Source organism: Chrysochloris asiatica, unplaced genomic scaffold (genome assembly GCF_000296735.1).
Source record: "Chrysochloris asiatica unplaced genomic scaffold, ChrAsi1.0 scaffold00077, whole genome shotgun sequence".
NCBI classification, from domain to species: Eukaryota; Metazoa; Chordata; class Mammalia; order Afrosoricida; family Chrysochloridae; genus Chrysochloris; species Chrysochloris asiatica.
Window position 1 is genome coordinate 6,427,856 of NW_006408595.1, and position 8,945 is coordinate 6,436,800.

Genomic DNA, 8,945 nt, shown 5'->3' on the forward strand with positions numbered 1-8,945 from the left:
TATACCCAAAATATAATACAGAAATCTTTCTTCTATACCCAAAATATAATACAGAAATCTTTCTTCTGTCCAACTTGACTAGTCTACGTAATTTGGTAACTCAATTACATACACAAACGCATGTTTAAAATGTATTAAGGATAATGTTCTTTTTCTTCTCCAAATTTTATGAGATAGTTTTATTCAAAATCTTCAGATGCATATTTTAAGTATCTACTTCTTTTTATGTTTTACATTTGTTATTATTTTATACAGGCAGTGTTCATTTAAATTTGCCCATGTAAATTAAATTTTCCTCAATATTTTATTATGAAAAATTTTAAGTATGCAGCAAGTTGAAAGTATTTTACAATGAACATCCGTATACTCATCACTTAGATTCAACTATTAGCTGTTAATTAAATTTGCTCTATCATGTATCTCTCCAACTATCCATCTTATATCCATCCATCTAAATGTTTTGATGCATTTCAGAGTACATTATGGACAGCCATATAATAACCAAAAAAACGAAACCCACTACCATCAAGTTTTTTCAGTTTGTAGCCTGTCTGATCCCATGTGCAATTGCCACCCTTGTAGGTAGCTCTTTAGTGCTTATCCTACAATGCCATCAGGGCTGTTGAGTTGGTTCCAATTCATAGCAACCCTGATGAGGGTTTCTGAGAGCAGCTGGTAGTTTTGTTACCATTCTACTGCTCATCCTACAGTGTCACGCAGTAGTTTGCTGCCTACTAAATACTTAAACAGTGGGCTTTTTACTTACTGAAATGAAAACATTTCTCATAAAAGGTATTTTTATTAATTTGAAATTTATGGTAAATTAAGTTGCACTTTCAGATCTCAAAATTGCAAAATCAATTTGATGCAAACTGTTACTGTAAGCAGGCTACAAAAGACTAGAAAGCCATGAAGTGAAATGTCAGGGGTTTGTTTAAGAATGTCAACCTGCAGGGGAGACATGCAACAGATATCTCTCTGAGCTCAAAGCCTTTGGGGGTTTTATCATGCTAAAGACAAGGGAACATGTAGGGGTATTGTCAGCAGGTTCCTGGAATTGTTGGCAACATCTTGTGGTTTCAGATGGTTTTTCTTGGCTCCTGATTTCTCTGGTTGCATGCACATTTAATAGGTATAACATGGACTCTGCAACGAAGGTGTCTGGAGTACGAATTGCTCATGCAAGCGCATCACATCCAAGGCCCTGGTTCAAGAGCCAGGTCTGGCTCTGAGATGCCGTTTGGCTCTGAGCTTGCCAAATCAATTGTTACTCAGTTGGCCAAATCAATTGTTATTCAACTACTCTGTGTGCTAGGTATTTTCCATTCTGCTAGGAGTAGGCTTGTGGTCTGTGGGCTTCTGTATCGTTATGTGAGCTCAAGGGGGAATAGGGAGTTATTCAGTAAAAAGTAGTAAGTGTTTTGGTAAGTTTCATTTCCTGCTTGACCCATGCTTTTACAAGAGAATTGTTTGTCCTATCTTTATGCATCTCCTTGTCTTTTTTATTCCTCCTCCTGGTTGCACTTTTCTCTACCATGCCTCTCCCTGCCAAGAGAGACTTGTACCAAAAATGTTTTTTGGTAAGAGATGGGGATCTCATTTTGTTTTGGAGCTACTTCCAGCTGGCCATAGGTGATTGGCCTGCCTAACATGGTAGAAGTCTCTCTCTGCTTGATCTAAGGGACCGGAGGGAGGTATGATGTGTGGATAGACTGAAAACCCTGGAGGTCTATCATTTTAAGTTGGAACTGCTGTAATCTGCAGGAGGTAAACTTGATTATAAACTTGCCAGAACAGGAGAAGATAAAGTAGGGCGGTGACTAGTCCTTATAGGGACAGAAACCATGAGGACAAGCTTAGCCACCAACAGGCAGATCCAGGATCTTTGATTTTCATGGCATGGCTAACAAGATCTTTAATGTTGTTCTAGACTACCTTTGAGCAACATAGTAACAGCATTTTTCTCTGAGGAAGAGACAAGTGGCCCCTTGGCTAGCAGTGAGCAGGTCTAGAACCTAGTGGTTCTGTAGAACAGCTACAGCTAGCTAAGGAGTCTACTTAAGATTGGATAATAGAAAGAATAGAGGCTATTACTTCAAGACTTTTGGTTGTCTCAGGGCCAGAGCCTGTAGTCTAACAGTTGCTGTGCTTCCTGTGGCTTCACCAAAGGTTAGGGTTACTGCAAGGGGAAGAAGAGTGCACACGTATGCCCGCCCGGGGTGAATGATAGAAACGGTATATGAAGGTAAAGATTCAGTATGCCAAGCTATTTGAATCAGCTGTGCTTCTTTGCAAAGTTTAGCAACAGCTTTCTTTAAGGACTGGGGGTGATAGGCAGAATATAGGCCTCTGCAGCCCCTTGGATGACTTACGATATGAAAGCTGTTTCATTATCAGTTTGAATGGAGTGTGGTAAGCCAAATCTAGGAATGATCTCCTTTAAAAGGAATTTGCAAATTTCTGTAGCACGTTCGGACGTGAGAAGGTCTCTACCATAACTAACAAATATTTAAAACTTTGCTTATAGGGCATGACAGTGAAATCAATTTGCCAATCTTTTCCCGGTAATAAATCCTATGTTGGGTAGGTTTCATCAGAGGTGATAGATTGTGGGGGTGAGAATTGTTTCTTTGACATAAGTCACGTGCCTGAATCTCAGAAACCTGGGACAGTGTACGGCCCCCAACTAAATTTTTTAAGATGTCTAGGGAAGCATACCTGTGAGTGCTTTGATGGACAGTTTTGATAGTACCCCACAGTATTGAGAGACGGAGTCAAAGGACCTTGAGACTGTTTCTTAGCCAGTCCTGAATGACTATCTGGAAGGAAACTCTCCTTTTGTACCTCTTCCATATTTGAGCTGGAGTAGTTAGAAGGGTTAGGGAGCTCTTCAACTTCAGAAAAGTTGTTGTGCTGGGTTGGAGGGCTACTTATGTAACAACTCTGTCAGCTAAGTTATTTCTATGGGCAACATAGGAACTCTCTGTCTCTCTTTTTAAGGAATATAACCTCTTGATTTCTGTTTGAGAAACAAATGTTTGGTTTGGGTGATGAGAATGAGTTAAATACTGGACGATGGCAAGCTTCTTTTTCTGTCCCAATGAGCTCCAATGGAGGATAGATGGGATCTGAACTGCTTCTGTCCATTGATGTCCAGTTTATTAAATTTACAGCTTGGTAATTCTTGAACAGTTTCCCAGCAAAGAAGAATGTGAAGACAGTCTAAGATGGAGGTGGCAAATGTGGAGCGCTCCACATGGATATACAGTTTAATCTGATGTTCCTGTATGGACTTTAAAATTCCATATTTAGTCAGAGCTGGGAGTGATATCAGGGTGCTGGCCTCTATTTGCAGAACACTGTGATCTTGAAGGTATTTGGCCGCCTTGGAGGGAGGGTAGTTGTCAAGTGCCATCGAGTCGCTTCCAACCCATAGCGACCCTGTATAGGGTTTCCAAGGAGCAGCTGGTGAGCTTGAACCACTGACCTTGCAGTTCAAACGACTTTGCAATCTGACGCATTAACTCACAGCACCACACCAGGACTTCTGGAGGGAGGGTTGTTGTTGTTGTTAGGTGCCATCAAGTCGGTACCAACTCATAGCGACCTTATGCAAAGCAGAATGAAACACTGCCTGATCCTGGGCCAACCTCACTACTCTTGCCACACTTTTGAGTCCACCGATGCTGCCATTTAACCAATCCATCTTGTTGGGGGTCTTCCTCTTTTTCTCTGACCCTCCACCTTACCAAACATAATATCCTTCTCCAGTGACTGCTCCTTCCTGACAATATGTCCAAAGTATGAGAGACGAAGTTTGGCCATCTTGGCCTCCAAGGAGCACTCTGGCTGCATGCGGTTCTTCCGAAACGGATCTATTAATTCTTTTTGACAGGCCATAACACTTTAAATTTTCTCCTCCAACACCAAAACTCACAAGCATTAATTCTTCTGTGGTCTTCCTTATTCACTGTCCAGCTTGCACATGCATATGAGGTTATTGAAAATACCATGGCTTGGGTCAGGCACACCTTAGTCCTCAAGCTGACATCTCTTCTCTTCAGCATGGTCAGAGTATATGTGAGCTTTTGGAGGCCATTTCCTTGGCAGCCTGCTGGGCTAACCAGTATGTATATCTTTTGGTCTTATGCCTCTCAAAGTTCATACAGACATCGGCAACCTCACAGTGTCAAGTGCATTTACTGTCACCTCACACCAGTACTCACCCCACTGTTGGTGGGTTCTTCTGGTAACTTCACTGCATCAGGGGCTACCACAAACTAAGGTTCTTATTTCAGGAAATAGCTGCCATCTGACATTGTTCTTTATATCTACTTCATGTGAAATCTCAGAAATTTCACTGTCACCTCCCCTTCCTGGGTCTGGATCTGCTTTTGTTTTCCTTCCTGTCTCAGCAATTTCTCAGCTTCAAAGAGCTTCCTGTTTTCAGGGGGTATATATACAACCAGTTCTTGAGGAAGGAGTTGATTCCAGCCCATAGAATTCTTCACTGAGAACAGGTCACCTTGGGCTCCCAGTTCCTCCATAGATTGAGTGAGGATGAGTTCAGGTTGTCTTTGGACTGGTGTTTCATGCCTCCCACTAGCTTGTAGATGCAGTGTTGCTAGTGTAGACACGACTTCTTGCCCTCCCTGGCCAGTGGCACCTTCCAGCAGTGCTCCACGATGACTGTGCCCTGACTGTGACAGAGGCTGAACTTGAGCTCCATGCCAGGGCTGTTGGCTCCAAGTCTAAGCTGGAATAGCTCCTGGACTCTTCCTCGCAGTAGATGCTCAGTGCCTGTCCAGGGCTGTGATTGAGGTAGCTGCCATGTTCCCAGGCTAGGAACTCTTTTTTAGGTGACCTTTCCAATGCCACTTTCTGGGGGAATTAAACTGCCCTTGTTGTTGTGCCATCGACTTGGTTCCTATCCATAGCGACCTTGTACAGGGTTTTGGAGGAGCAGCTGGTGAGCTTGAACTGTCTACCTTGGGATTCAAACTAATTTTGTAATCCAGCACATTAACCCACAGTGCTACATACACCAGGACTCCTTAAATACATATGTTGTTGTTGTTAAGTGCCGTCAAGTTGGTTCTGACTCATCGCGACCTTGTATGGAGTTTCCAAGGAGTGGGTGGTGGGTTTGAACCACTGATCTTTTGTTTAGAAGTACAGTGCTCATCCTATAGCACCACACTAGGACTCTATAGCAAACCTATCGATATAAAGTTTCCAAGGAGTGTTGGTGGGTTTGAACTGCCGACCTTGTAGTTGACATTTCAGTGCTTATCCTACATTGCCACACCAGGACTGGAGTTTAAGCACACCTGCGTATTTGATGGGGGAAAGAATATTCTATAAGACAAAGCAAGCGACTTTTGTCTGATTCTAGACTGGGAGCCATATTATAGGGCCCTTTGTTTAAAAAGATTTGAGCCCCCAGCTGAAAAAGGAAATCCTGGCCCATCAGTGGGATTGGACAGTCAGGCATGTACACAAAGGCATGTAGGAAACATTTGTTTTGGAGTAAACATAACAGTGACTTTGTTAAAGGCTTAGACTTGGGGTTATCCTTCTACCCCCAAGATCCTGCATTCATTAGAGCAGTTGTGGAGAACCACTTTTCTGTCAAAATTTATAACATCGTTCGTAGCCCATACAAAACTATCAACTTAAAAATTATCTTGCTGTATTTGGTCAAACATTTAATTAATTCACCCCTAATAGTGGTTACGAATCGGGCTGCGAACTCTAAGGTTAGCAGTTCAAAACTACCAGCAGCTCCGTGGGAGAAAGATGAGGGTTTCTGCTCCTGTAACGATTTACAGCCTCGGAAACCCTGTACAGGGTTGCTATGAGTTGGAACCAACTCCATGGCACATAATCACCACCACCAATGGGATGGCTGGAGTCCTGCTGTGTTGTTGTGAGTTAATGCGCTGGACTTCAAAGTTGGTTTGAACCACTAAGTTGGTGGTTAAAGCTCACCAGCTGTTCCTTGGAAACCATATACAGGGGTTCTTATGAGTCGGAAATGACTCAACAGCACGTAACAATACCACCAATGTGTTGGTTATAACTACAGTTGCCATGTCAGGGCTAGACCAAATGATTTTGCAGACCTTATATGTCCCATGGACTGGACGTTTTCCACTCCTACAGTAGACTATAATAGTAAGGTTAGCAGGACTGAGAAGGTGGGTCTCCTATCTAACATGAACAAAGTAGTCTTATCTTCCACCTCAACAGACACCCTTGCTCAACAGTGGTGATGGTGATGGTCTTATAGTTGGGGGTACAGCTGGCCTGGGCGCACCGTCAATGCAGTACTCCCTCAGGCCAAGGGAGGTGGACTTGCATCATGAGAGAATTTGGCCAAGGGGGGTGAACGTTGCATCCTGTTTTACAGTGGTCTACACACTGCTGCCTCCAGTATCTCATTAATCCAAAATTATAACATGGATTAGGATCATTACTGTAAGCATTGGGTCCTGGCCATTCCTTTCTCATCCTCTTCCTTTGTTGCCTGATCCAAAGGGACTTCACTGAAGTGCATTGTTGTTAGGTGACATTGATTCGGTACCTACTCGTTTTGATCCCATGCACAACAGAACGAAACGCTGCCCAGTCCTGTGACAACCACACAGTTGTTGCTCCATTTGAGCCCATTGCTGCTATCGCTGTGCCAATACTTCTCGTTGGGGATCTTCCTCTTTTTCTCCTACCTTCCACTTTATCAAACGTGATATCCTTTTCCAGGGACCGGTCCATGCTGATAACATGTCTGAAGTATGAGAGACAAAGTCTGGCTATTACAGCTTCCAAGGAACACTCTGGCTGTACTTCTTCCAACAGAGTGCTTTGTTATTTTGGCAGTCCCTGGTTTTAATATTCTTCTCCAACACCGTAACTCAATTGTATCAATTCTTGTACGTCTTTCTTATTCACCGTCCAACTTTTGCATGCCTGTGAGGTTATTGAAAATACCATGGCTTGGGTCAGGCGCACCTTAGTTCTCATACTTTGTACATTCCATGTTCTGGTTATTACTGGATGTTTTCATCTGTTTCTTTTCATATTGAGTTGTACCCCATCAGAAAATGAAGGTCCTGAAGGCTTTACTCCATTCGCATCATCAACATTATTTGAGGATGCAGCTCTTCTGACGCTCATCTGTTAATATTCTGGTGTTCTTTAACCTGTTTCAATATTGAGACTTCTGGTGCTGACATTGTTCCACTGCTATTCATAAGGTTTTCAGTGACTAAATATTTGGAATTAGTCTGTTTCTGCTTCTTCTTAGTCTGTCTTTGTCTGGAAGCTTAGCTGATACCTGCCCCCTGTGGGTGACCCTCTTGGTATTTAAAATACTCATGGTGTATCTTCAGAATCACAGCAACACATAAGCCACACAGTACAACAAACTGACAGATTAGTGATAGAGGGAAGTAAAATTAGCTGGGCATCCAGAAACTTGACAGCCAACACTTGAGCCTGCTTTTCAATTTTTCTGTCGTCTTGGTTTTCCTCAGCCCTATTTCAGTATTTAGCAGCTTGTTTTACCTCCTCCACTAGTCTGGATAAGGGGGTCTCGAGCCCCAGTTCTGCCTTTCTCAATTTTCTTCTAATATTGGGGTAAGCCTGAGTCAAAAAATACATACTCAAGACCACCTTCCCTGTATCTGAATCTGGGTCCACATTTGTTTATTTTCTGAATGCCTCTGCTAGCCTGCTCAAAAGGTTGGGAAATTTTCCTCCTTGCCTTGAGTTATTTCCTTTACCTTCTTATAATTAACTGCCTTGAACATGAACCTTATCATGCCCTTTAAGATACAACTCACCTAATGTCTGTGTCTCTCTAAGCCTTCATCATTATTATAATCCCACCTGGGGTCCTGATCAGGAATTGACACTGCACTGGGGTACAAGACTTCCAATGTCGAATTAGTACAGTATGTCTTAGCATAGGCTCTAATTTTAGCTTTGGTTCTATTTTTCTCATCTGTTGTGCAGCAAAAAGTTAAATGTCTTGACATTGCTCCAGGCCAAAGTTAAGAGACAATTTATGGAACTCATCTATGAATTTTTCAGGATGTGTGTGGAGCTGTGGGTTCATGCACTGAACTGCAAGGTTGGTTTGAACTGCAAGGTCAGTAGTTCAAGCTCACCAACTGCTCCTCGGAAACCCAATACAGGGTTGCTTCATGAGTCTTAATTGGCTCGACTGCACTAAAAAACAACGACAATGGTATGCTTCCTAATTTCTCTTTATACACATGGAAAAGTGACGTGCATAGCTCATCTGTTACCTTCTGGCCCTGGAACCTCCCTCAAAAGCTACAACCCAGTCCTTGGGCATTACAGAAGTTTATGGCTCTTTTGGTCCCATATTATAGCCCAATTGTAGACCCACTGGGCAAGGGTCAGAATTAGAGGTGGCCTATGAGGGAAGTGGTAGGTAGAGACAGGCCAGTTGGGAAAGAGAGGGTTATGAGTTGGCTCCCACGTGGAAGGGGAGCTGTAGGGCTAGTGGCTGAATCTGGTTCCCGTGCATAGGAGGGTTGAGGGGTCTTGACAGAAGGTGAGGGTCAAAGGATGAGTACCCACCTTTGCTTCCACCATAGGCTGAGTCATCTAGGATGCCCTCAGGGTCCTGAAAAGTTTCAGGTTTAACAAAAACTTGAACCTTTTCATTCAGGATTTTGGTATAGAGCCATAAAGCATTACACGTAAGGATTTCTCCCCATTTCCTCTCTCTTTTGCACATACCTTCTTCTGACTATTTTTTTTTTAATGTTTTATTGTGAATTATATGGTAGTTTACATGAGAGAACTTTAGTTTTACATTCATTCCGTCGTATATCATCTCATTGCCATGGTTCCAATCCCCTCCATGCATCATCAACCTGCCAAAGGGTATATCCTAGAAACCCACCCCCTAT

General features: G+C 42.8%; 1 protein-coding gene and 1 pseudogene across 4 annotated transcripts in view; one reads left to right on the top strand and one right to left on the bottom strand.

The window, feature by feature from the left end:
- PPHLN1 (periphilin 1) overlaps positions 1 to 8,945 on the top strand; it is a 149,650-nt gene that overhangs the window by 3,405 nt on the left and 137,300 nt on the right. The window lies entirely within an intron of this gene.
- On the bottom strand, positions 4,070 to 8,770 carry LOC102834690 (annotated as a pseudogene).